The sequence below is a fragment of the Schistocerca gregaria genome, unplaced genomic scaffold, assembly GCF_023897955.1.
Source record: "Schistocerca gregaria isolate iqSchGreg1 unplaced genomic scaffold, iqSchGreg1.2 ptg000180l, whole genome shotgun sequence".
In the NCBI taxonomy this organism is placed as follows: Eukaryota; Metazoa; Arthropoda; class Insecta; order Orthoptera; family Acrididae; genus Schistocerca; species Schistocerca gregaria.
The window spans coordinates 955,001-979,366 of record NW_026061730.1 but is presented as its reverse complement, the minus strand read 5'-3'; the positions used below and the strand labels follow the sequence as shown (position 1 = coordinate 979,366).

Below are 24,366 nucleotides of genomic sequence, written 5' to 3'. Positions count from 1 at the left end.
TGGTCGGTCTCGTAAGAGGTTGAATGTAACGAATGGGTGGAAAAGAGTAAGGGGCAGGGGCTGTGTGGAACGAAAACACAGTTCCTCAGGGGGTGTGAGCGTTTCGAAATGGGTCGTATATAAGTTACACTTGGTCGTCAGTGACCGTGTGGCCTAATGGATAAGGCGTCGGACTTCGGATCCGAAGATTGCAGGTTCGAATCCTGTCACGGTCGTGTTTTTCCATTTCTGAAAAAGAAACATACCGTTTTAATGTAGCAATTGAGCAGTACGAAACCGTCTGAATGTTGCTGTTGACCATTTTGTACTTGGAGATGGTCTTGAACCTGAAACACACACAACAAGACCGGTGTTAACTAGCGAAATGGTCGGCAGAGTGCCCTCACCGCGAGTTTTGACTGGCACTTGCACATCTAAAACAACGTCGGAAAGTAACTCGTTCGGCTTTTGAGTCACATCAAGTATGTGTGTTAATTTTGACGCCGCTAGCTCTGCAGATTGTCATGCAATTCCTTTACCTCTCAGAAATGATTATGAAATAAAAGTGAAGTACGTGACGAGTGTGACGTTAGGAAAACATTAGGAAGCATGGAGAGATTCTGTATGGGACCACCCAACCCAAACGATTACTGTGTGATCTGCTGCCAATCACGTATCCACCGAGGCAGCACGGCTAGCTCAGTCGGTAGAGCATGAGACTCTTATTCACAGGGTCGTGGGTTCGAGCCCTACGCTGGCCGGAACGGAATTTTTTCCGCTGCAGATGTAAATTACCGATTTTCTGATTAACGTGATGTAATGGAAATAGCAACTTTAAAATTTGCCTACGTCTCCATCAGTCGCTAGAAAACTGTATTTGAATTGAAGGTGATTTTGTAGACATGTGTGAAAGTCATGTTCTGAAGTGCAAGTGGTTTTGGTTGGAAAGAACACGGCTACGTGTCAGATGTGTAGCCAAGCAGTAATGGGTCGCCATAGCTGCAAATATTAGTCGAAAATATGAAGTGTTGTCAGCTGAAGTCTGATGATTCAGACGACCGTACGGACGAAGTACGCAAAAGTGCCGCTAGGCGGCGCCTGTTTTGGTCAGTGGTAGAGCATTGGTCTAGTAAACCAGGGGTCGTGAGTTCCATCCTCACAGGAGGAAGACGAATCTTGGAAATCAGTTGCGCATCGTAGACGTATAGAAAGCAGTATCTGTGATGAGGAACAATTAGCGACAGGCGTATTATTAAGAATTACTCTCAGATGTGATTAAGGCGAATGGCGCAGATAAAGCATTTGCCAAAGCGGTTTAGCATAAGGTGAGACGAGGCAGTCTGAATTACATTTTATAGATGTATTTCTCACAAATCTCAGAGCCTCTCGCGGTCGTCGTCGTCGTCGTCGCCGCCGCCGCCGCTTCTGCATAAGTAGCAAATGGCCATCGTAGCAAATGCGGCGAGGGACACCCTGCCATCGATTCCGAATGCGCAAAGTGTGTGGTCTTGTTTTCCTGTCTATGTTTGGTCGGTCTCGTAAGAGGTTGAATGTAACGAATGGGTGGAAAAGAGTAAGGGGCAGGGGCTGTGTGGAACGAAAACACAGTTCCTCAGGGGGTGTGAGCGTTTCGAAATGGGTCGTATATAAGTTACACTTTGTCGTCAGTGACCGTGTGGCCTAATGGATAAGGCGTCGGACATCGGATCCGAAGATTGCAGGTTCGAATCCTGTCACAGTCGTGTTTTTCCATTTTCGAAAAAGAAACATACCGTTTTAATGTAGCAATTGAGCAGTACGAAACCGTCTGAATGTTGCTGTTGACCATTTTGTACTTGGAGATGGTCTTGAACCTGAAACACACACAACAAGACCGGTGTTAACTAGCGAAATGGTCGGCAGAGTGCCCTCACCGCGAGTTTTGACTGGCACTTGCACATCTAAAACAACGTCGGAAAGTAACTCGTTCGGCTTTTGAGTCACATCAAGTATGTGTGTTAATTTTGACGCCGCTAGCTCTGCAGATTGTCATGCAATTCCTTTACCTCTCAGAAATGATTATGAAATAAAAGTGAAGTACGTGACGAGTGTGACGTTAGGAAAACATTAGGGAGCATGGAGAGATTCTGTATGGGACCACCCAACCCAAACGATTACTGTGTGATCTGCTGCCAATCAGGTATCCACCGAGGCAGCACGGCTAGCTCAGTCGGTAGAGCATGAGACTCTTATTCACAGGGTCGTGGGTTCGAGCCCTACGCTGGCCGGAACGGAATTTTTTTCCGCTGCAGATGTAAATTACCGATTTTCTGATTAACGTGATGTAATGGAAATAGCAACTATAAATTTGCCTACTTCTCCATCAGTCGCAAGAAAACTGTATTTGAAGTGAAGGTGATTTTGTAGACATGTGTGAAAGTCATGTTGTGAAGTGCAAGTGGTTTTGGTTGGAGAGAACACGGCTACGTGTCAGATGTGTAGCCAAGCAGTAATTGGTCGCCATTGCTGCAAATATTAGTCGAAAATATGAAGTGTTGTCAGCTGAAGTCTGATGATTCAGACAACCATACGGACGAAGTACACAAAAGTGCCGCTAGGCGGCGCCTGTTTAGGTCAGTGGTAGAGCATTGGTCTAGTAAACCAGGGGTCGTGAGTTCCATCCTCACAGGAGGAAGACGAATTTTGGAAATCAGTTGCGCATCGTGGCCGTATAGCAAACAGTATCTGTGATGAGGAACAATTAGCGACAGGAGTATTATTACGAATTACTCTCAGATGTGATTAAGGCGAATGGCGCAGATAAAGCATTTGCCAAAGCGGTTTAGCATAAGGTGAGACGAGGCAGTCTGAATTACATTTTATAGATGTATTTCTCACAAATCTCAGAGCCTCTCGCGGTCGTCGTCGCCGCCGCCGCCGCTTCTCCATAAGTAGCAAATGGCCATCGTAGCAAATGCGGCGAGGGACACCCTGCCATCGATTCCGAATGCGCAAAGTGTGTGGTCTTGTTTTCCTGTCTATGTTTGGTCGGTCTCGTAAGAGGTTGAATGTAACGAATGGGTGGAAAAGAGTAAGGGGCAGGGGCTGTGTGGAACGAAAACACAGTTCCTCAGGGGGTGTGAGCGTTTCGAAATGGGTCGTATATAAGTTACACTTGGTCGTCAGTGACCGTGTGGCCTAATGGATAAGGCGTCGGACTTCGGATCCGAAGATTGCAGGTTCGAATCCTGTCACGGTCGTGTTTTTCCATTTCTGAAAAAGAAACATACCGTTTTAATGTAGCAATTGAGCAGTACGAAACCGTCTGAATGTTGCTGTTGACCATTTTGTACTTGGAGATGGTCTTGAACCTGAAACACACACAACAAGACCGGTGTTAACTAGCGAAATGGTCGGCAGAGTGCCCTCACCGCGAGTTTTGACTGGCACTTGCACATCTAAAACAACGTCGGAAAGTAACTCGTTCGGCTTTTGAGTCACATCAAGTATGTGTGTTAATTTTGACGCCGCTAGCTCTGCAGATTGTCATGCAATTCCTTTACCTCTCAGAAATGATTATGAAATAAAAGTGAAGTACGTGACGAGTGTGACGTTAGGAAAACATTAGGAAGCATGGAGAGATTCTGTATGGGACCACCCAACCCAAACGATTACTGTGTGATCTGCTGCCAATCAGGTATCCACCGAGGCAGCACGGCTAGCTCAGTCGGTAGAGCATGAGACTCTTATTCACAGGGTCGTGGGTTCGAGCCCTACGCTGGCCGGAACGGAATTTTTTTCCGCTGCAGATGTAAATTACCGATTTTCTGATTAACGTGATGTAATGGAAATAGCAACTATAAATTTGCCTACGTCTCCATCAGTCGCAAGAAAACTGTATTTGAAGGTGAAGGTGATTTTGTAGACATGTGTGAAAGTCATGTTCTGAAGTGCAGGTGGTTTTGTTTGGAGAGAATATCGGCTACGTGTCAGATGTGTAGCCAAGCAGTAATGGGTAGCCATAGCTGCAAATATTAGTCGAAAATATGAAGTGTTGTCAGCTGAAGTCTGATGATTCAGACAACCATACGGACGAAGTACACAAAAGTGCCGCTAGGTGGCGCCTGTTTTGGTCAGTGGTAGAGCATTGGTCTAGTAAACCAGGGGTCGTGAGTTCCATCCTCACAGGAGGAAGACGAATCTTGGAAATCAGTTGCGCATCGTAGCCGTATAGAAAGCAGTATCTGTGATGAGGAACAATTAGCGACAGGCGTATTATTAAGAATTACTCTCAGATGTGATTAAGGCGAATGGCGCAGATAAAGCATTTGCCAAAGCGGTTTAGCATAAGGTGAGACGAGGCAGTTTGAATTACATTTTATAGATGTATTTCTCACAAATCTCAGAGCCTCTCGCGGTCGTCGTCGTCGTCGTCGTCGCCGCCGCCGCCGCCGCTTCTGCATAAGCAGCAAATGGCCATCGTAGCAAATGCGGCGAGGGACACCCTGCCATCGATTCCGAATGCGCAAAGTGTGTGGTCTTCTTTTCCTTTGTATGTTTGGTCGGTCTCGTAAGAGGTTGAATGTAACGAATGGGTGGGAAAGAGTAAGGGGCAGCGGCTGTGTGGAACGAAAACACAGTTCCTCAGGGGGTGTGAGCGTTTCGAAATGGGTCGTATATAAGTTACACTTGGTCGACAGTGACCGTGTGGCCTAATGGATAAGGCGTCGGACTTCGGATCCGAAGATTGCAGGTTCGAATCCTGTCACGGTCGTGTTTTTCCATTTCTGAAAAAGAAACATATCTTTTTAATGTAGCAATTGAGCAGTACGAAACCGTTTGAATGTTGCCGTTGAGCATTTTGTGCTTGGAGATGGTCTTGAGCTTGAAACACACACAACAAGACAGGTGTTAACTAGCGAAATGAACGGCAGAGTGGCCTCACCGCGAGGTGTGACTGGCACTTGCACATCTAAAACAACGTCGGACAGTAACTCATTCGGCTTTTGAGTCACATCAAGTATGTGAGTTAATTTTGACGCCGCTAGCTCTGCAGATTGTCATGCAATTCCTTTACCTCTCAGAAATGATTATGAAATAAAAGTGAAGTACGTGACGAGTGTGACGTTAGGAAAACATTAGGAAGCATGGAGAGATTCTGTATGGGACCACCCAACCCAAACGATTACTGTGTGATCTGCTGCCAATCAGGTATCCACCGAGGCAGCACGGCTAGCTCAGTCGGTAGAGCATGAGACTCTTATTCACAGGGTCGTGGGTTCGAGCCCTACGCTGGGCGGAACGGAATTTTTTCCGCTGCAGAAGTAAATTACCGATTTTCTGATTAACGTGATGTAATGGAAATAGCAACTATAAATTTGCCTACGTCTCCATCAGTCGCAAGAAAACTGTATTTGAAGTGAAGGTGATTTTGTAGACATGTGTGAAAGTCATGTTCTGAAGTGCAAGTGGTTTTGGTTGGAGAGAACACGGCTACGTGTCAGATGTGTAGCCAAGCAGTAATGGGTCGCCATAGCTGCAAATATTAGTCGAAAATATGAAGTGTTGTCAGCTGAAGTCTGATGATTCAGACAACCATACGGACGAAGTACACAAAAGTGCCGCTAGGCGGCGCCTGTTTAGGTCAGTGGTAGAGCATTGGTCTAGTAAACCAGGGGTCGTGAGTTCCATCCTCACAGGAGGAAGACGAATTTTGGAAATCAGTTGCGCATCGTGGCCGTATAGCAAACAGTATCTGTGATGAGGAACAATTAGCGACAGGAGTATTATTAAGAATTACTCTCAGATGTGATTAAGGCGAATGGCGCAGATAAAGCATTTGCCAAAGCGGTTTAGCATAAGGTGAGACGAGGCAGTTTGAATTACATTTTATAGATGTATTTCTCACAAATCTCAGAGCCTCTCGCGGTCGTCGTCGTCGTCGTCGTCGTCGCCGCCGCCGCCGCTTCTGCATAAGTAGCAAATGGCCATCGTAGCAAATGCGGCGAGGGACACCCTGCCATCGATTCCGAATGCGCAAAGTGTGTGGTCTTCTTTTCCTTTGTATGTTTGGTCGGTCTCGTAAGAGGTTGAATGTAACGAATGGGTGGGAAAGAGTAAGGGGCAGCGGCTGTGTGGAACGAAAACACAGTTCCTCAGGGGGTGTGAGCGTTTCGAAATGGTTCGTATATAAGTTACACTTGGTCGACAGTGACCGTGTGGCCTAATGGATAAGGCGTCGGACTTCGGATCCGAAGATTGCAGGTTCGAATCCTGTCACGGTCGTGTTTTTCCATTTCTGAAAAAGAAACATATCTTTTTAATGTAGCAATTGAGCAGTACGAAACCGTTTGAATGTTGCCGTTGAGCATTTTGTGCTTGGAGATGGTCTTGAGCTTGAAACACACACAACAAGACAGGTGTTAACTAGCGAAATGAACGGCAGAGTGGCCTCACCGCGAGGTGTGACTGGCACTTGCACATCTAAAACAACGTCGGAAAGTAACTCGTTCGGCTTTTGAGTCACATCAAGTATGTGAGTTAATTTTGACGCCGCTAGCTCTGCAGATTGTCATGCAATTCCTTTACCTCTCAGAAATGATTATGAAATAAAAGTGAAGTACGTGACGAGTGTGACGTTAGGTTAACATTAGGAAGCATGGAGAGATTCTGTATGGGACCTACCAACCCAAACGAGTACTGTGTGATCTGCTGCCCAGCAGGTTTCCAACGAGGCAGCACGGCTAGCTCAGTCGGTAGAGCATGAGACTCTTATTCACAGGGTCGTGGGTTCGAGCCCTACGATGGGCGGAACGGAATTTTTTCCGCTGCAGAAGTAAATTACCGATTTTCTGATTAACGTGATGTTATGGAAATAGCAACTTTAAAATTTGCCTACGTCTCCATCAGTCGCAAGAAAACTGTATTTGAAGTGAAGGTGATTTTGTAGACATGTGTGAAAGTCATGTTCTGAAGTGCAAGTGGTTTTGGTTGGAGAGAACACGGCTACGTGTCAGATGTGTAGCCAAGCAGTAATGGGTCGCCATAGCTGCAAATATTAGTCGAAAATATGAAGTGTTGTCAGCTGAAGTCTGATGATTCAGACGACCGTACGGACGAAGTACACAAAAGTGCCGCTAGGCGGCGCCTGTTTTGGTCAGTGGTAGAGCATTGGTCTAGTAAACCAGGGGTCGTGAGTTCCATCCTCACAGGAGGAAGACGAATCTTGGAAATCAGTTGCGAATCGTAGCCGTATAGAAAGCAGTATCTGTGATGAGGAACAATTAGCGACAGGCGCATTATTAAGAATTACTCTCAGATGTGATTAAGGCGAATGGCGCAGATAAAGCATTTGCCAAAGCGGTTTAGCATAAGGTGAGACGAGGCAGTCTGAATTACATTTTATAGATGTATTTCTCACAAATCTCAGAGCCTCTCGCGGTCGTCGTCGTCGCCGCCGCCGCCGCTTCTGCATAAGTAGCAAATGGCCATCGTAGCAAATGCGGCGAGGGACACCCTGCCATCGATTCCGAATGCGCAAAGTGTGTGGTCTTCTTTTCCTTTGTATGTTTGGTCGGTCTCGTAAGAGGTTGAATGTAACGAATGGGTGGGAAAGAGTAAGGGGCAGCGGCTGTGTGGAACGAAAACACAGTTCCTCAGGGGGTGTGAGCGTTTCGAAATGGTTCGTATATAAGTTACACTTGGTCGACAGTGACCGTGTGGCCTAATGGATAAGGCGTCGGACTTCGGATCCGAAGATTGCAGGTTCGAATCCTGTCACGGTCGTGTTTTTCCATTTCTGAAAAAGAAACATATCTTTTTAATGTAGCAATTGAGCAGTACGAAACCGTTTGAATGTTGCCGTTGAGCATTTTGTGCTTGGAGATGGTCTTGAGCTTGAAACACACACAACAAGACAGGTGTTAACTAGCGAAATGAACGGCAGAGTGGCCTCACCGCGAGGTGTGACTGGCACTTGCACATCTAAAACAACGTCGGAAAGTAACTCGTTCGGCTTTTGAGTCACATCAAGTATGTGAGTTAATTTTGACGCCGCTAGCTCTGCAGATTGTCATGCAATTCCTTTACCTCTCAGAAATGATTATGAAATAAAAGTGAAGTACGTGACGAGTGTGACGTTAGGTTAACATTAGGAAGCATGGAGAGATTCTGTATGGGACCTACCAACCCAAACGAGTACTGTGTGATCTGCTGCCCAGCAGGTTTCCAACGAGGCAGCACGGCTAGCTCAGTCGGTAGAGCATGAGACTCTTATTCACAGGGTCGTGGGTTCGAGCCCTACGCTGGGCGGAACGGAATTTTTTCCGCTGCAGAAGTAAATTACCGATTTTCTGATTAACGTGATGTTATGGAAATAGCAACTTTAAAATTTGCCTACGTCTCCATCAGTCGCAAGAAAACTGTATTTGAAGTGAAGGTGATTTTGTAGACATGTGTGAAAGTCATGTTCTGAAGTGCAAGTGGTTTTGGTTGGAGAGAACACGGCTACGTGTCAGATGTGTAGCCAAGCAGTAATGGGTCGCCATAGCTGCAAATATTAGTCGAAAATATGAAGTGTTGTCAGCTGAAGTCTGATGATTCAGACGACCGTACGGACGAAGTACACAAAAGTGCCGCTAGGCGGCGCCTGTTTTGGTCAGTGGTAGAGCATTGGTCTAGTAAACCAGGGGTCGTGAGTTCCATCCTCACAGGAGGAAGACGAATCTTGGAAATCAGTTGCGAATCGTAGCCGTATAGAAAGCAGTATCTGTGATGAGGAACAATTAGCGACAGGCGCATTATTAAGAATTACTCTCAGATGTGATTAAGGCGAATGGCGCAGATAAAGCATTTGCCAAAGCGGTTTAGCATAAGGTGAGACGAGGCAGTCTGAATTACATTTTATAGATGTATTTCTCACAAATCTCAGAGCCTCTCGCGGTCGTCGTCGTCGCCGCCGCCGCCGCTTCTGCATAAGTAGCAAATGGCCATCGTAGCAAATGCGGCGAGGGACACCCTGCCATCGATTCCGAATGCGCAAAGTGTGTGGTCTTGTTTTCCTGTCTATGTTTGGTCCGTCTCGTAAGAGGTTGAATGTAACGAATGGGTGGAAAAGAGTAAGGGGCAGCGGCTGTGTGGAACGAAAACACAGTTCCTCAGGGGGTGTGAGCGTTTCGAAATGGGTCGTATATAAGTTACACTTGGTCGTTAGTGACCGTGTGGCCTAATGGATAAGGCGTCGGACTTCGGATCCGAAGATTGCAGGTTCGAATCCTGTCACGGTCATGTTTTTCCATTTCTGAAAAAGAAACATACCGTTTTAATGTAGCAATTGAGCAGTACGAAACCGTCTGAATGTTGCTGTTGACCATTTTGTACTTGGAGATGGTCTTGAACCTGAAACACACACAACAAGACCGGTGTTAACTAGCGAAATGGTCGGCAGAGTGCCCTCACCGCGAGTTTTGACTGGCACTTGCACATCTAAAACAACGTCGGAAAGTAACTCGTTCGGCTTTTGAGTCACATCAAGTATGTGTGTTAATTTTGACGCCGCTAGCTCTGCAGATTGTCATGCAATTCCTTTACCTCTCAGAAATGATTATGAAATAAAAGTGAAGTACGTGACGAGTGTGACGTTAGGAAAACATTAGGAAGCATGGAGAGATTCTGTATGGGACCACCCAACCCAAACGATTACTGTGTGATCTGCTGCCAATCAGGTATCCACCGAGGCAGCACGGCTAGCTCAGTCGGTAGAGCATGAGACTCTTATTCACAGGGTCGTGGGTTCGAGACCTACGCTGGCCGGAACGGAATTTTTTTCCGCTGCAGATGTAAATTACCGATTTTCTGATTAACGTGATGTAATGGAAATAGCAACTATAAATTTGCCTACGTCTCCATCAGTCGCAAGAAAACTGTATTTGAAGTGAAGGTGATTTTGTAGACATGTGTGAAAGTCATGTTGTGAAGTGCAAGTGGTTTTGGTTGGAGAGAACACGGCTACGTGTCAGATGTGTAGCCAAGCAGTAATGGGTCGCCATTGCTGCAAATATTAGTCGAAAATATGAAGTGTTGTCAGCTGAAGTCTGATGATTCAGACAACCATACGGACGAAGTACACAAAAGTGCCGCTAGGCGGCGCCTGTTTAGGTCAGTGGTAGAGCATTGGTCTAGTAAACCAGGGGTCGTGAGTTCCATCCTCACAGGAGGAAGACGAATTTTGGAAATCAGTTGCGCATCGTGGCCGTATAGCAAACAGTATCTGTGATGAGGAACAATTAGCGACAGGAGTATTATTAAGAATTACTCTCAGATGTGATTAATTCGAATGGCGCAGATAAAGCATTTGCCAAAGCGGTTTAGCATAAGGTGAGACGAGGCAGTCTGAATTACATTTTATAGATGTATTTCTCACAAATCTCAGAGCCTCTCGCGGTCGTCGTCGTCGTCGCCGCCGCCGCCGCTTCTGCATAAGTAGCAAATGGCCATCGTAGCAAATGCGGCGAGGGACACCCTGCCATCGATTCCGAATGCGCAAAGTGTGTGGTCTTCTTTTCCTTTGTATGTTTGGTCGGTCTCGTAAGAGGTTGAATGTAACGAATGGGTGGGAAAGAGTAAGGGGCAGCGGCTGTGTGGAACGAAAACACAGTTCCTCAGGGGGTGTGAGCGTTTCGAAATGGGTCGTATATAAGTTACACTTGGTCGTCAGTGACCGTGTGGCCTAATGGATAAGGCGTCGGACTTCGGATCCGAAGATTGCAGGTTCGAATCCTGTCACGGTCGTGTTTTTCCATTTCTGAAAAAGAAACATACCGTTTTAATGTAGCAATTGAGCAGTACGAAACCGTCTGAATGTTGCTGTTGACCATTTTGTACTTGGAGATGGTCTTGAACCTGAAACACACACAACAAGACCGGTGTTAACTAGCGAAATGGTCGGCAGAGTGCCCTCACCGCGAGTTTTGACAGGCACTTGCACATCTAAAACAACGTCGGAAAGTAACTCGTTCGGCTTTTGAGTCACATCAAGTATGTGTGTTAATTTTGACGCCGCTAGCTCTGCAGATTGTCATGCAATTCCTTTACCTCTCAGAAATGATTATGAAATAAAAGTGAAGTACGTGACGAGTGTGACGTTAGGAAAACATTAGGAAGCATGGAGAGATTCTGTATGGGACCACCCAACCCAAACGATTACTGTGTGATCTGCTGCCAATCAGGTATCCACCGAGGCAGCACGGCTAGCTCAGTCGGTAGAGCATGAGACTCTTATTCACAGGGTCGTGGGTTCGAGCCCTACGCTGGCCGGAACGGAATTTTTTTCCGCTGCAGATGTAAATTACCGATTTTCTGATTAACGTGATGTAATGGAAATAGCAACTATAAATTTGCCTACGTCTCCATCAGTCGCAAGAAAACTGTATTTGAAGTGAAGGTGATTTTGTAGACATGTGTGAAAGTCATGTTGTGAAGTGCAAGTGGTTTTGGTTGGAGAGAACACGGCTACGTGTCAGATGTGTAGCCAAGCAGTAATGGGTCGCCATTGCTGCAAATATTAGTCGAAAATATGAAGTGTTGTCAGCTGAAGTCTGATGATTCAGACAACCATACGGACGAAGTACACAAAAGTGCCGCTAGGCGGCGCCTGTTTAGGTCAGTGGTAGAGCATTGGTCTAGTAAACCAGGGGTCGTGAGTTCCATCCTCACAGGAGGAAGACGAATTTTGGAAATCAGTTGCGCATCGTGGCCGTATAGCAAACAGTATCTGTGATGAGGAACAATTAGCGACAGGAGTATTATTAAGAATTACTCTCAGATGTGATTAAGGCGAATGGCGCAGATAAAGCATTTGCCAAAGCGGTTTAGCATAAGGTGAGACGAGGCAGTCTGAATTACATTTTATAGATGTATTTCTCACAAATCTCAGAGCCTCTCGCGGTCGTCGTCGTCGTCGCCGCCGCCGCCGCTTCTGCATAAGTAGCAAATGGCCATCGTAGCAAATGCGGCGAGGGACACCCTGCCATCGATTCCGAATGCGCAAAGTGTGTGGTCTTCTTTTCCTTTGTATGTTTGGTCGGTCTCGTAAGAGGTTGAATGTAACGAATGGGTGGGAAAGAGTAAGGGGCAGCGGCTGTGTGGAACGAAAACACAGTTCCTCAGGGGGTGTGAGCGTTTCGAAATGGGTCGTATATAAGTTACACTTGGTCGTCAGTGACCGTGTGGCCTAATGGATAAGGCGTCGGACTTCGGATCCGAAGATTGCAGGTTCGAATCCTGTCACGGTCGTGTTTTTCCATTTCTGAAAAAGAAACATACCGTTTTAATGTAGCAACTGAGCAGTACGAAACCGTCTGAATGTTGCTGTTGACCATTTTGTACTTGGAGATGGTCTTGAACCTGAAACACACACAACAAGACCGGTGTTAACTAGCGAAATGGTCGGCAGAGTGCCCTCACCGCGAGTTTTGACTGGCACTTGCACATCTAAAACAACGTCGGAAAGTAACTCGTTCGGCTTTTGAGTCACATCAAGTATGTGTGTTAATTTTGACGCCGCTAGCTCTGCAGATTGTCATGCAATTCCTTTACCTCTCAGAAATGATTATGAAATAAAAGTGAAGTACATGACGAGTGTGACGTTAGGAAAACATTAGGAAGCATGGAGAGATTCTGTATGGGACCACCCAACCCAAACGATTACTGTGTGATCTGCTGCCAATCAGGTATCCACCGAGGCAGCACGGCTAGCTCAGTCGGTAGAGCATGTGACTCTTATTCACAGGGTCGTGGGTTCGAGCCCTACGCTGGCCGGAACGGAATTTTTTTCCGCTGCAGATGTAAATTACCGATTTTCTGATTAACGTGATGTAATGGAAATAGCAACTATAAATTTGCCTACGTCTCCATCAGTCGCAAGAAAACTGTATTTGAAGTGAAGGTGATTTTGTAGGCATGTGTGAAAGTCATGTTCTGAAGTGCAAGTGGTTTTGGTTGGAGAGAACACGGCTACGTGTCAGATGTGTAGCCAAGCAGTAATGGGTCGCCATAGCTGCAAATATTAGTCGAAAATATGAAGTGTCGTCAGCTGAAGTCTGATGATTCAGACAACCATACGGACGAAGTACACAAAAGTGCCGCTAGGCGGCGCCTGTTTAGGTCAGTGGTAGAGCATTGGTCTAGTAAACCAGGGGTCGTGAGTTCCATCCTCACAGGAGGAAGACGAATCTTGGAAATCAGTTGCGCATCGTAGCCGTATAGAAAGCAGTATCTGTGATGAGGAACAATTAGCGACAGGCGTATTATTAAGAATTACTCTCAGATGTGATTAAGGCGAATGGCGCAGATAAAGCATTTGCCAAAGCGGTTTAGCATAAGGTGAGACGAGGCAGTCTGAATTACATTTTATAGATGTATTTCTCACAAATCTCAGAGCCTCTCGCGGTCGTCGTCGTCGTCGTCGTCGTCGCCGCCGCCGCCGCTTCTGCATAAGTAGCAAATGGCCATCGTAGCAAATGCGGCGAGGGACACCCTGCCATCGATTCCGAATGCGCAAAGTGTGTGGTCTTGTTTTCCTGTCTATGTTTGGTCGGTCTCGTAAGAGGTTGAATGTAACGAATGGGTGGAAAAGAGTAAGGGGCAGCGGCTGTGTGGAACGAAAACACAGTTCCTCAGGGGGTGTGAGCGTTTCGAAATGGGTCGTATATAAGTTACACTTGGTCGTTAGTGACCGTGTGGCCTAATGGATAAGGCGTCGGACTTCGGATCCGAAGATTGCAGGTTCGAATCCTGTCACGGTCATGTTTTTCCATTTCTGAAAAAGAAACATACCGTTTTAATGTAGCAATTGAGCAGTACGAAACCGTCTGAATGTTGCTGTTGACCATTTTGTACTTGGAGATGGTCTTGAACCTGAAACATACACAACAAGACCGGTGTTAACTAGCGAAATGGTCGGCAGAGTGCCCTCACCGCGAGTTTTGACTGGCACTTGCACATCTAAAACAACGTCGGAAAGTAACTCGTTCGGCTTTTGAGTCACATCAAGTATGTGTGTTAATTTTGACGCCGCTAGCTCTGCAGATTGTCATGCAATTCCTTTACCTCTCAGAAATGATTATGAAATAAAAGTGAAGTACGTGACGAGTGAAATACATTAGGAAGCATGGAGAGATTCTGTATGGGACCACCCAACCCAAACGATTACTGTGTGATCTGCTGCCAATCAGGTATCCACCGAGGCAGCACGGCTAGCTCAGTCGGTAGAGCATGAGACTCTTATTCACAGGGTCGTGGGTTCGAGCCCTACGCTGGCCGGAACGGAATTTTTTTCCGCTGCAGATGTAAATTACCGATTTTCTGATTAACGTGATGTAATGGAAATAGCAACTATAAATTTGCCTACGTCTCCATCAGTCGCAAGAAAACTGTATTTGAAGTGAAGGTGATTTTGTAGACATGTGTGAAAGTCATGTTCTGAAGTGCAAGTGGTTTTGGTTGGAGAGAACACGGCTACGTGTCAGATGTGTAGCCAAGCAGTAATGGGTCGCCATAGCTGCAAATATTAGTCGAAAATATGAAGTGTCGTCAGCTGAAGTCTGATGATTCAGACAACCATACGGACGAAGTACACAAAAGTGCCGCTAGGCGGCGCCTGTTTAGGTCAGTGGTAGAGCATTGGTCTAGTAAACCAGGGGTCGTGAGTTCCATCCTCACAGGAGGAAGGCGAATCTTGGAAATCAGTTGCGCATCGTAGCCGTATAGAAAGCAGTATCTGTGATGAGGAACAATTAGCGACAGGCGTATTATTAAGAATTACTCTCAGATGTGATTAAGGCGAATGGCGCAGATAAAGCATTTGCCAAAGCGGTTTAGCATAAGGTGAGACGAGGCAGTCTGAATTACATTTTATAGATGTATTTCTCACAAATCTCAGAGCCTCTCGCGGTCGTCGTCGTCGTCGTCGTCGTCGTCGTCGCCGCCGCCGCCGCTTCTGCATAAGTAGCAAATGGCCATCGTAGCAAATGCGGCGAGGGACACCCTGCCATCGATTCCGAATGCGCAAAGTGTGTGGTCTTGTTTTCCTGTCTATGTTTGGTCGGTCTCGTAAGAGGTTGAATGTAACGAATGGGTGGAAAAGAGTAAGGGGCAGGGGCTGTGTGGAACGAAAACACAGTTCCTCAGGGGGTGTGAGCGTTTCGAAATGGGTCGTATATAAGTTACACTTGGTTGTCAGTGACCGTGTGGCCTAATGGATAAGGCGTCGGACTTCGGATCCGAAGATTGCAGGTTCGAATCCTGTCACGGTCGTGTTTTTCCATTTCTGAAAAAGAAACATACCGTTTTAATGTAGCAATTGAGCAGTACGAAACCGTCTGAATGTTGCTGTTGACCATTTTGTACTTGGAGATGGTCTTGAACCTGAAACACACACAACAAGACCGGTGTTAACTAGCGAAATGGTCGGCAGAGTGCCCTCACCGCGAGTTTTGACTGGCACTTGCACATCTAAAACAACGTCGGAAAGTAACTCGTTCGGCTTTTGAGTCACATCAAGTATGTGTGTTAATTTTGACGCCGCTAACTCTGCAGATTGTCATGCAATTCCTTTACCTCTCAGAAATGATTATGAAATAAAAGTGAAGTACGTGACGAGTGTGACGTTAGGAAAACATTAGGAAGCATGGAGAGATTCTGTATGGGACCTACCAACCCAAACGAGTACTGTGTGATCTGCTGCCCAGCAGGTATCCAACGAGGCAGCACGGCTAGCTCAGTCGGTAGAGCATGAGACTCTTATTCACAGGGTCGTGGGTTCGAGCCCTACGCTGGGCGGAACGGAATTTTTTCCGCTGCAGAAGTAAATTACCGATTTTCTGATTAACGTGATGTAATGGAAATAGCAACTTTAAAATTTGCCTAAGTCTCCATCAGTCGCTAGAAAACTGTATTTGAATTGAAGGTGATTTTGTAGACATGTGTGAAAGTCATGTTCTGAAGTGCAAGTGGTTTTGGTTGGAAAGAACACGGCTACGTGTCAGATGTGTAGCCAAGCAGTAATGGGTCGCCATAGCTGCAAATATTAGTCGAAAATATGAAGTGTTGTCAGCTGAAGTCTGATGATTCAGACGACCGTACGGACGAAGTACGCAAAAGTGCCGCTAGGTGGCGCCTGTTTTGGTCAGTGGTAGAGCATTGGTCTAGTAAACCAGGGGTCGTGAGTTCCATCCTCACAGGAGGAAGACGAATCTTGGAAATCAGTTGCGCATCGTAGCCGTATAGAAAGCAGTATCTGTGATGAGGAACAATTAGCGACAGGCGTATTATTAAGAATTACTCTCAGATGTGATTAAGGCGAATGGCGCAGATAAAGCATTTGCCAAAGCGGTTTAGCATTCTTCGGCGGACCTCGGAAGAGTTCCGCCCTTCGATACCTTGCAGAGTACTGCTACGTATCGAAGTGCTAGGGCTTCGCAGAAGTCGCAGTCGCAGTCGCAGTCGCAGTCGCAGTTCCGGAACCGCCAGCAGCAGCAGCAGCAGCAGCAGCAGTTTCCAGTGCCGCCAGTTTTGCAGTAGCAGTCGTCGCCGGACCCAGCCGCAGCTTCCGGACCCAGCCGCCGCCGCCGCCGCCGCCGCCGCAGCTTCCGGCCCCCGCCGCCGCCGCCGCCGCCGCCGCCGCCGCCGCCGCCAGGACCCAGTGCTTCGTCTTCCTCTCCTGCTTTCGTTGTCGTCGCTATTCTCGTCTTCGTCTTTGCCTTCATCCTTTCGCTCCTCGACGTCTCTCATCTGTCATCTGTAATCTGTTCCTGACTTTGTCCCTTGTCTGTCCCCATTCTTCTTTTCTGTGTTTCCCGTTTTCCTTACTGCCATCATGACCACCCCCACCACCACCGCCACTACCACCGCCATCGTCTATACGACGCCCTCCCTCGCTGCCACTACTCTTACTTGGTGTGCTCAGTCGCCCCCGTCCTACTATATCCCGCCCCTCCTCACCCTTCCCACCCCAGCTCCCTTTGTCGCCCCATCCCCTGCTCCTTCTCCCCAAGCCTCCACACACGACCCCTTTCCCCCACTCCCCCACACCACTCATGCGGCCCCTGCCAGGGTTGTGTCTCGTCGGGCTACGACCCATGCCGCACCATCGCCGGCGCCAGCACCACCACCTGCAGCAGCGCCACAACCAGCAGCAGCACCAACAGCAGCACCAACAGCAGCACCAGCACCAGCACCGACACCGGGACCTGCCGCTTCCCGACATCTCCCCGTCACTCCTGTGCCCCACGCCTCCTCCCATCCTGTCCCCGCTGTTAAGCGTCCCAGTGGCACCCCCGCCTCCTCTGCACCCAAGAAGTCCCAGCATCTTCCCCCTCCCCCACCCCTAGATGCCATGGATGTCTCCCCTCCAGCCCCCTCTACTTCCTCTTCTACCTCCCCCTCCTACAAGTATCTCCTCTCCCGTCCTGATCCCTCTCTCCTGGAGGCCCGCAACCTGACCTTGCTCCTCCGCCAATACTTCCCTGCAGCCCCCATCTCCCTTCTTACCCCCCGTAGGGACTCTGTCTTGATCACCTCCCCAAGCCCTACCCTACACTCCGACATCCTCTCCCGAATTCCTCTCACCCGATTTGGACCTAATGCCTCCCTTGCCCCTGCTCCTTCCCCTTCCTCCCCCCGTCAACCCCAACCCCCACGTCGCCCGCCGACCCTCACCGCCGTGATCACTCGGCTTAGCCCGACGATCACGGAGGAAGAGGTGCTGGCGGAGTTGAAGGCCCACCCGTACCTGGAGGTGCGAGCTGTTCGCCGCATTTTCAACTCTGCGGGCCCCACTCGCCTTATGCGAGTTTTCTCCGAACACGCTCCCTCCATCGACCATCTCCTTAAGGAGGGTGCCCTCCTCTTCCACCGCCGGTATAAGGTTGACCCCTCCCGCTCCCCACCACAATCCATTCGCTGCCAGAGGTGTCTGCGTTATAACGCACACCCAACATCAGAGTGCCGCGAGGCCCCAGTCTGCCCGCATTGTAAGCAAGCGCACTTCCTCCGGCAGTGCCCCAACCTTCAGTCTCCTCCCTCCTGCAATACCTGCAACCTCCAACACCCTACCTACTCCCAGAAATGCAAGGCTCGACCTCCTCCATCCGCTCCTGAACTCACTGTTCCTCTCCGCCCTTTGGATGACCCCACCCCTCCTGGCAATTCCCTCCGTCCTCCCCCCACCGCAGAGGACATCATCAGGTTCGTCACAATAGTGCTCCAGAACGTCCATCCCTTTCAGCGTCCCCACACCCTCCACCAGATTTCCCTCGCTGCCCGTTCCGTGTTCCACCTCAACACCTACGCCACCTATTCCCACAACCAGGCCCATTTCACCTTCTCCCGTCTCGACACCCTCGTTTAAATTCCCATTATGGCACGACAGCACCGTATCCTGTTCAATAACATCCGCTCCCTTCCCACCAACAAGCACCTCCTTATGCATACCCTTACGACCCACCGTGTGGATGCCTTCCTTCTGAACGAAACCTTTCTTCAGCCCCACCACACCGTCCACACCTCGCCCTACCTCCTTCACCGGTCTGACAATCCACTCCAGATAGCGCGTGGCGGAGTTGCCATTGGCCACCACCGCCAGATCCCTGTCCGGCTCCAACCCCTCCTTCCTGACCCCACAGAACACTTGATCCTTAGTCTCTTCTTCCCCGGCCTTACCCTTACCTGTGCCACCATCTATGTCCGCCCCGCTGCACCTATTCCTTTCGACTTCCTTTCCCACATCGACCGTACCTTCTCCTCCTACGTGATCGCCGCCGACCTTAACATCCATAGTCGTTCTGCCGCCCAGTTACGGCGGTGGCATCGGTTCCTTGCCACCCTCCAAGGCGACGTCCTTCCAATTCCCCAACACACCCGCCCTGAATCCAATACCACTCCCGATGTCGTCCTAGCCTCCCCCACCCTGCTTGGCCGCATAGCGGTGGACGTCCTTGATCCCATTGGCAGTGACCATCTCCCTGTCCTCCTCACTGTATCAGACGGTCGTCGCCCCCGTCCCGACCCGCGCCATGACCCTCCCCCGAAATATGTCCATGACTACTCCCGTGCCAACTGGAATGCCTACCGGGACTCCCTTGCTCTCCAGGTCGATAGCCACCCCCTCACCTACCACCAACCTGATGACGTTACCCGTGCTGCCTCCTTTCTCCAGCAGACCTTGTCTGAGGCCGTGGAGGCCCACGTCCCTACCATTGCCATCCATCCGCACCGCCCCACCTTACCCCCACAGGCCGTCCTTCTCCTGCGTGAATCCCGCCGGCTCTACCGTGCCTTCCTTCACACACGTGACCAGGACACACTACGACGCCACCGGCAACTACAGCGACACATCAGGAACTTACTCACGGCAAAGAAACGCCGGGACTGGCGACAGACATGCACCCGTCTTAATGCCACCTTACCTATCAACTCGTCCAAGTACTGGTCAGCCTTCCGCCGCCTTACCGGATCTAAACCCTCTCCCTACTACCCTCTCCTTCATGATGACCACCCCTTCCCTGATGCCCTTAGTAAGGCCAACCATTTCGCCTCCTACCTCTCCGATATCCTTACCATCCCTGACGATCCCCAGTTCGATTATTCCCTCTTTCCTGATGTCCGTGATCGAACTGATACCTCTGTCCCCCCGCTTGCTCCTGGCTTCCAGTACTTGGACAACATCACACACACAGAACTGAATACCCCCATCACCACTCAAGATATCATTGCTACACTTCGCCCTAAACGCAACACTGCTCCCGGTCACGATCGTGTTACTTACCGTCACCTCCGTGAAGCTCCTGCCTCCTTCCTCTCCACATTGGCCAGGCTCTACAATGTGGTCCTGTCCACCGGCTACTACCCCGACCTGTGGAAAACCTCCCGGATCCTGATGTTCCTCAAGCCCGACAAACCGCCTTCCGCTGTCTCCTCCTACCGTCCCATCAGCCTTACCTCGGTCTTCAGCAAGGTCCTGGAATCCATTCTTACCCGCCGCCTACACAAGCACCTTCACCAACACCGCCTCCTCCCCCCTACCCAATGTGGCTTTCGGCCGTCCTTCTCAGCCGATGACCTCCTCCTTCACCTCACTCACCTCCTCTCCGAACAACTCAATTCCCGTCGTTCCGCCATCTTCCTTTCCCTCGACCTCGAACGCGCATATGACCGTGTGTGGCATTCCGGTCTCCTTTTCAAGCTCCAAACCTTTGCTCTTCCTCTCAACTATGTCCGTCTGGTCGCTTCCTTCCTTTCCCACCGTCCTTCCTATGTCACCATCCACAACACTGATTCCTACACCTTCTACCCCTCCGCCGGTGTGCCCCAAGGTTCCGTCCTTTCCCCTCTTCTCTACCTCCTTTACACGGCAGACATGCCTCCACCTGCACCTCCCCTACACCTTCTCCAGTACGCCGATGACACTGCCTTCCTTGCCCTCGCTCCCACCCTGCAACGCTCCCAGCACCTTCTCCAATCCTATCTTGACCGGTTCACCACTTGGTGTAACCAGTGGTTGCTCAAGGTCAATCCTTCCAAGACCCAGGCGATCATTGTAGGCAAAACCACTCGTTCCTTCCGTCTCCTTGATTTCTATCTTACTATTTATGGCCGTCCCATCACCCTCACACCTACTCTCAAGTACCTTGGTGTCACCCTCGACCGTCGCCTCTCCTGGAACCCACATCTCCGGACGATCCAAGCCAAGGCACGCTCCCGCCTCCGCCTCCTTAAGCTCCTTTCTGGCCGTACATGGGGTCTGGACCCTTCCACCATCCTCTACACCTACAAGTCCCTCATCCGTCCTATCCTTTGCTATGCTCATCCCGCCTGGATCTCTGCCCCTCCTACCTTCTACAAGTCCATTCAGATCCTAGAACGCCATGCGCTCCGCCTCGCCTATCGCATCCGTCTCCCTTCCCCCACGCGGATCCTCTATGACCTGATTCCCTTCCCGCACCTCCTCCTTTTCCTCGAACGGTTACGGATCCTCTACACCTCCCGCAAGCTTGATCCTCCACACCCTCTTGTCTCTCCCATCCTCTCCCACCCCAACCCGCTGCCGCGCCTGCATTCCTATATCCCACCTGCTCTCCATCTTTACACCCTCCACACCCTCTCCCTCGGTGGCTTCCGTCAACTCCCCCTCCCTGATGATGCCCTCCTCCCCTCCATCTACCCCTCCTACCAACTTTGAGCCTTACCTTCCCTCTCCTCTCCTTTTCCTGTGGGCACCCTCTCTCCCTTCTCTCCCTCCCTCCCCTCCCCTTTCTCCTTGGGCTTCCACTCCCCCTACCCTCCCCCTTCTCCTCCATCCCTCTCCTCCACTGGCATCTTCCCCTCCCCCTCTCTCTCCTCTTCCCCACACCTTTTCCCCTTGGCAGGCCACGACTCTGCTGTCTTCCATCAGTTACTTTCATCGTCCTACGCCGAAGACCATCGCATGTGTTTGTGCCTCGACTCTTCTGCAGTGTGTTTGTGTTTCGTCGTTTGTGCTCCGCTGGTTCACGTGTGGCCATCTGCCATCTGCGTTTGTGCACCGTGTTTCTCCGCTTTTATCCATTGTACTACGCACGTGACCGACTCCGTTTTAACTCTGTTTTGTCTACTGTTTGTACCCCGCCGTCTTGATTGTTTTTATATCTCACTCATCTCTGTTCTGTGTATACTCTGAGGCCGAAGAGCGGCATACTTGGTCCGCTGCCGGCCTACCTGTTTGTCACAGGTATTAAAATCACAATAAAGGAAAAAAAAAAAAAAAAAAAAAAAAAAGCGGTTTAGCATAAGGTGAGACGAGGCAGTCTGAATTACATTTTATAGATGTATTTCTCACAAATCTCAGAGCCTCTCGCGGTCGTCGTCGTCGCCGCCGCCGCCGCTTCTGCATAAGTAGCAAATGGCCATCGTAGCAAATGCGGCGAGGGACACCCTGCCATCGATTCCGAATGCGCAAAGTGTGTGGTCTTGTTTTCCTGTCTATGTTTGGTCGGTCTCGTAAGAGGTTGAATGTAACGAATGGGTGGAAAAGAGTAAGGGGCAGCGGCTGTGTGGAACGAAAACACAGTTCCTCAGGGGGTGTGAGCGTTTCGAAATGGGTCGTATATAAGTTACACTTGGTCGTTAGTGACCGTGTGGCCTAATGGATAAGGCGTCGGACTTCGGATCCGAAGATTGCAGGTTCGAATCCTGTCACGGTCATGTTTTTCCATTTCTGAAAAAGAAACATACCGTTTTAATGTAGCAATTGAGCAGTACGAAACCGTCTGAATGTTGCTGTTGACCATTTTGTACTTGGTGATGGTCTTGAACCTGAAACACACACAACAAGACCGGTGTTAACTAGCGAAATGGTCGACAGAGTGCCCTCACCGCGAGTTTTGACTGGCACTTGCACATCTAAAACAACGTCGGAAAGTAACTCGTTCGGCTTTTGAGTCACATCAAGTATGTGTGTTAATTTTGACGCCGCTAGCTCTGCAGATTGTCATGCAATTCCTTTACCTCTCAGAAATGATTATGAAATAAAAGTGAAGTACGTGACGAGTGTGACGTTAGGAAAACATTAGGAAGCATGGAGAGATTCTGTATGGGACCTACCAACCCAAACGAGTACTGTGTGATCTGCTGCCCAGCAGGTATCCAACGAGGCAGCACGGCTAGCTCAGTCGGTAGAGCATGAGACTCTTATTCACAGGGTCGTGGGTTCGAGCCCTACGCTGGGCGGAACGGAATTTTTTCCGCTGCAGAAGTAAATTACCGATTTTCTGATTAACGTGATGTAATGGAAATAGCAACTTTAAAATTTGCCTACGTCTCCATCAGTCGCTAGAAAACTGTATTTGAATTGAAGGTGATTTTGTAGACATGTGTGAAAGTCATGTTCTGAAGTGCAAGTGGTTTTGGTTGGAAAGAACACGGCTACGTGTCAGATGTGTAGCCAAGCAGTAATGGGTCGCCATAGCTGCAAACATTAGTCGAAAATATGAAGTGTTGTCAGCTGAAGTCTGATGATTCAGACGACCGTACGGACGAAGTACGCAAAAGTGCCGCTAGGCGGCGCCTGTTTTGGTCAGTGGTAGAGCATTGGTCTAGTAAACCAGGGGTCGTGAGTTCCATCCTCACAGGAGGAAGACGAATCTTGGAAATCAGTTGCGCATCGTAGCCGTATAGAAAGCAGTATCTGTGATGAGGAACAATTAGCGACAGGCGTATTATTAAGAATTACTCTCAGATGTGATTAAGGCGAATGGCGCAGATAAAGCATTTGCCAAAGCGGTTTAGCATAAGGTGAGACGAGGCAGTCTGAATTACATTTTATAGATGTATTTCTCACAAATCTCAGAGCCTCTCGCGGTCGTCGTCGTCGTCGTCGTCGTCGTCGTCGCCGCCGCCGCCGCTTCTGCATAAGTAGCAAATGGCCATCGTAGCAAATGCGGCGAGGGACACCCTGCCATCGATTCCGAATGCGCAAAGTGTGTGGTCTTGTTTTCCTGTCTATGTTTGGTCGGTCTCGTAAGAGGTTGAATGTAACGAATGGGTGGAAAAGAGTAAGGGGCAGCGGCTGTGTGGAACGAAAACACAGTTCCTCAGGGGGTGTGAGCGTTTCGAAATGGGTCGTATATAAGTTACACTTGGTCGTTAGTGACCGTGTGGCCTAATGGATAAGGCGTCGGACTTCGGATCCGAAGATTGCAGGTTCGAATCCTGTCACGGTCATGTTTTTCCATTTCTGAAAAAGAAACATACCGTTTTAATGTAGCAATTGAGCAGTACGAAACCGTCTGAATGTTGCTGTTGACCATTTTGTACTTGGAGATGGTCTTGAACCTGAAACACACACAACAAGACCGGTGTTAACTAGCGAAATGGTCGGCAGAGTGCCCTCACCGCGAGTTTTGACTGGCACTTGCACATCTAAAACAACGTCGGAAAGTAACTCGTTCGGCTTTTGAGTCACATCAAGTATGTGTGTTAATTTTGACGCCGCTAGCTCTGCAGATTGTCATGCAATTCCTTTACCTCTCAGAAATGATTATGAAATAAAAGTGAAGTACGTGACGAGTGTGACGTTAGGAAAACATTAGGAAGCATGGAGAGATTCTGTATGGGACCACCCAACCCAAACGATTACTGTGTGATCTGCTGCCAATCAGGTATCCACCGAGGCAGCACGGCTAGCTCAGTCGGTAGAGCATGAGACTCTTATTCACAGGGTCGTGGGTTCGAGCCCTACGCTGGCCGGAACGGAATTTTTTTCCGCTGCAGATGTAAATTACCGATTTTCTGATTAACGTGATGTAATGGAAATAGCAACTATAAATTTGCCTACGTCTCCATCAGTCGCAAGAAAACTGTATTTGAATTGAAGGT

General features: G+C 49.0%; 25 non-coding genes across 25 annotated transcripts; all 25 read left to right on the top strand.

The window, feature by feature from the left end:
- Window positions 1-142: 142 nt before the first annotated feature.
- Trnar-ucg (transfer RNA arginine (anticodon UCG)) lies at window positions 143-215 on the top strand. The gene has a single exon. It is a non-coding gene; the product is annotated as a tRNA-Arg (tRNA).
- Window positions 216-663: 448 nt separating this feature from the next.
- On the top strand, window positions 664-740 carry Trnak-cuu (transfer RNA lysine (anticodon CUU)). Its single transcript has one exon. It is a non-coding gene; the product is annotated as a tRNA-Lys (tRNA).
- A 908-nt stretch (window positions 741-1,648) lies between these two features.
- On the top strand, window positions 1,649-1,721 carry Trnar-ucg (transfer RNA arginine (anticodon UCG)). Its single transcript has one exon. It is a non-coding gene; the product is annotated as a tRNA-Arg (tRNA).
- Window positions 1,722-2,169: 448 nt separating this feature from the next.
- Window positions 2,170-2,246, top strand: Trnak-cuu (transfer RNA lysine (anticodon CUU)). Its single transcript has one exon. It is a non-coding gene; the product is annotated as a tRNA-Lys (tRNA).
- Window positions 2,247-3,145: 899 nt separating this feature from the next.
- Trnar-ucg (transfer RNA arginine (anticodon UCG)) lies at window positions 3,146-3,218 on the top strand. Its single transcript has one exon. It is a non-coding gene; the product is annotated as a tRNA-Arg (tRNA).
- A 448-nt stretch (window positions 3,219-3,666) lies between these two features.
- Trnak-cuu (transfer RNA lysine (anticodon CUU)) lies at window positions 3,667-3,743 on the top strand. Its single transcript has one exon. It is a non-coding gene; the product is annotated as a tRNA-Lys (tRNA).
- Window positions 3,744-4,659: 916 nt separating this feature from the next.
- Trnar-ucg (transfer RNA arginine (anticodon UCG)) lies at window positions 4,660-4,732 on the top strand. The gene has a single exon. It is a non-coding gene; the product is annotated as a tRNA-Arg (tRNA).
- A 452-nt stretch (window positions 4,733-5,184) lies between these two features.
- Window positions 5,185-5,257, top strand: Trnak-cuu (transfer RNA lysine (anticodon CUU)). Its single transcript has one exon. It is a non-coding gene; the product is annotated as a tRNA-Lys (tRNA).
- A 913-nt stretch (window positions 5,258-6,170) lies between these two features.
- Trnar-ucg (transfer RNA arginine (anticodon UCG)) lies at window positions 6,171-6,243 on the top strand. The gene has a single exon. It is a non-coding gene; the product is annotated as a tRNA-Arg (tRNA).
- Window positions 6,244-7,670: 1,427 nt separating this feature from the next.
- Trnar-ucg (transfer RNA arginine (anticodon UCG)) lies at window positions 7,671-7,743 on the top strand. The gene has a single exon. It is a non-coding gene; the product is annotated as a tRNA-Arg (tRNA).
- Window positions 7,744-8,195: 452 nt separating this feature from the next.
- Trnak-cuu (transfer RNA lysine (anticodon CUU)) lies at window positions 8,196-8,268 on the top strand. Its single transcript has one exon. It is a non-coding gene; the product is annotated as a tRNA-Lys (tRNA).
- Window positions 8,269-9,170: 902 nt separating this feature from the next.
- Window positions 9,171-9,243, top strand: Trnar-ucg (transfer RNA arginine (anticodon UCG)). Its single transcript has one exon. It is a non-coding gene; the product is annotated as a tRNA-Arg (tRNA).
- Window positions 9,244-9,691: 448 nt separating this feature from the next.
- Trnak-cuu (transfer RNA lysine (anticodon CUU)) lies at window positions 9,692-9,768 on the top strand. Its single transcript has one exon. It is a non-coding gene; the product is annotated as a tRNA-Lys (tRNA).
- Window positions 9,769-10,673: 905 nt separating this feature from the next.
- Window positions 10,674-10,746, top strand: Trnar-ucg (transfer RNA arginine (anticodon UCG)). The gene has a single exon. It is a non-coding gene; the product is annotated as a tRNA-Arg (tRNA).
- A 448-nt stretch (window positions 10,747-11,194) lies between these two features.
- Trnak-cuu (transfer RNA lysine (anticodon CUU)) lies at window positions 11,195-11,271 on the top strand. Its single transcript has one exon. It is a non-coding gene; the product is annotated as a tRNA-Lys (tRNA).
- Window positions 11,272-12,176: 905 nt separating this feature from the next.
- On the top strand, window positions 12,177-12,249 carry Trnar-ucg (transfer RNA arginine (anticodon UCG)). Its single transcript has one exon. It is a non-coding gene; the product is annotated as a tRNA-Arg (tRNA).
- A 448-nt stretch (window positions 12,250-12,697) lies between these two features.
- On the top strand, window positions 12,698-12,774 carry Trnak-cuu (transfer RNA lysine (anticodon CUU)). The gene has a single exon. It is a non-coding gene; the product is annotated as a tRNA-Lys (tRNA).
- Window positions 12,775-13,688: 914 nt separating this feature from the next.
- On the top strand, window positions 13,689-13,761 carry Trnar-ucg (transfer RNA arginine (anticodon UCG)). The gene has a single exon. It is a non-coding gene; the product is annotated as a tRNA-Arg (tRNA).
- Window positions 13,762-14,200: 439 nt separating this feature from the next.
- Trnak-cuu (transfer RNA lysine (anticodon CUU)) lies at window positions 14,201-14,277 on the top strand. The gene has a single exon. It is a non-coding gene; the product is annotated as a tRNA-Lys (tRNA).
- Window positions 14,278-15,197: 920 nt separating this feature from the next.
- Window positions 15,198-15,270, top strand: Trnar-ucg (transfer RNA arginine (anticodon UCG)). The gene has a single exon. It is a non-coding gene; the product is annotated as a tRNA-Arg (tRNA).
- A 452-nt stretch (window positions 15,271-15,722) lies between these two features.
- On the top strand, window positions 15,723-15,795 carry Trnak-cuu (transfer RNA lysine (anticodon CUU)). Its single transcript has one exon. It is a non-coding gene; the product is annotated as a tRNA-Lys (tRNA).
- Window positions 15,796-22,121: 6,326 nt separating this feature from the next.
- Window positions 22,122-22,194, top strand: Trnar-ucg (transfer RNA arginine (anticodon UCG)). Its single transcript has one exon. It is a non-coding gene; the product is annotated as a tRNA-Arg (tRNA).
- Window positions 22,195-22,646: 452 nt separating this feature from the next.
- Trnak-cuu (transfer RNA lysine (anticodon CUU)) lies at window positions 22,647-22,719 on the top strand. Its single transcript has one exon. It is a non-coding gene; the product is annotated as a tRNA-Lys (tRNA).
- Window positions 22,720-23,639: 920 nt separating this feature from the next.
- Trnar-ucg (transfer RNA arginine (anticodon UCG)) lies at window positions 23,640-23,712 on the top strand. Its single transcript has one exon. It is a non-coding gene; the product is annotated as a tRNA-Arg (tRNA).
- Window positions 23,713-24,160: 448 nt separating this feature from the next.
- Window positions 24,161-24,237, top strand: Trnak-cuu (transfer RNA lysine (anticodon CUU)). The gene has a single exon. It is a non-coding gene; the product is annotated as a tRNA-Lys (tRNA).
- The last annotated feature ends 129 nt before the right edge of the window (window positions 24,238-24,366 follow it).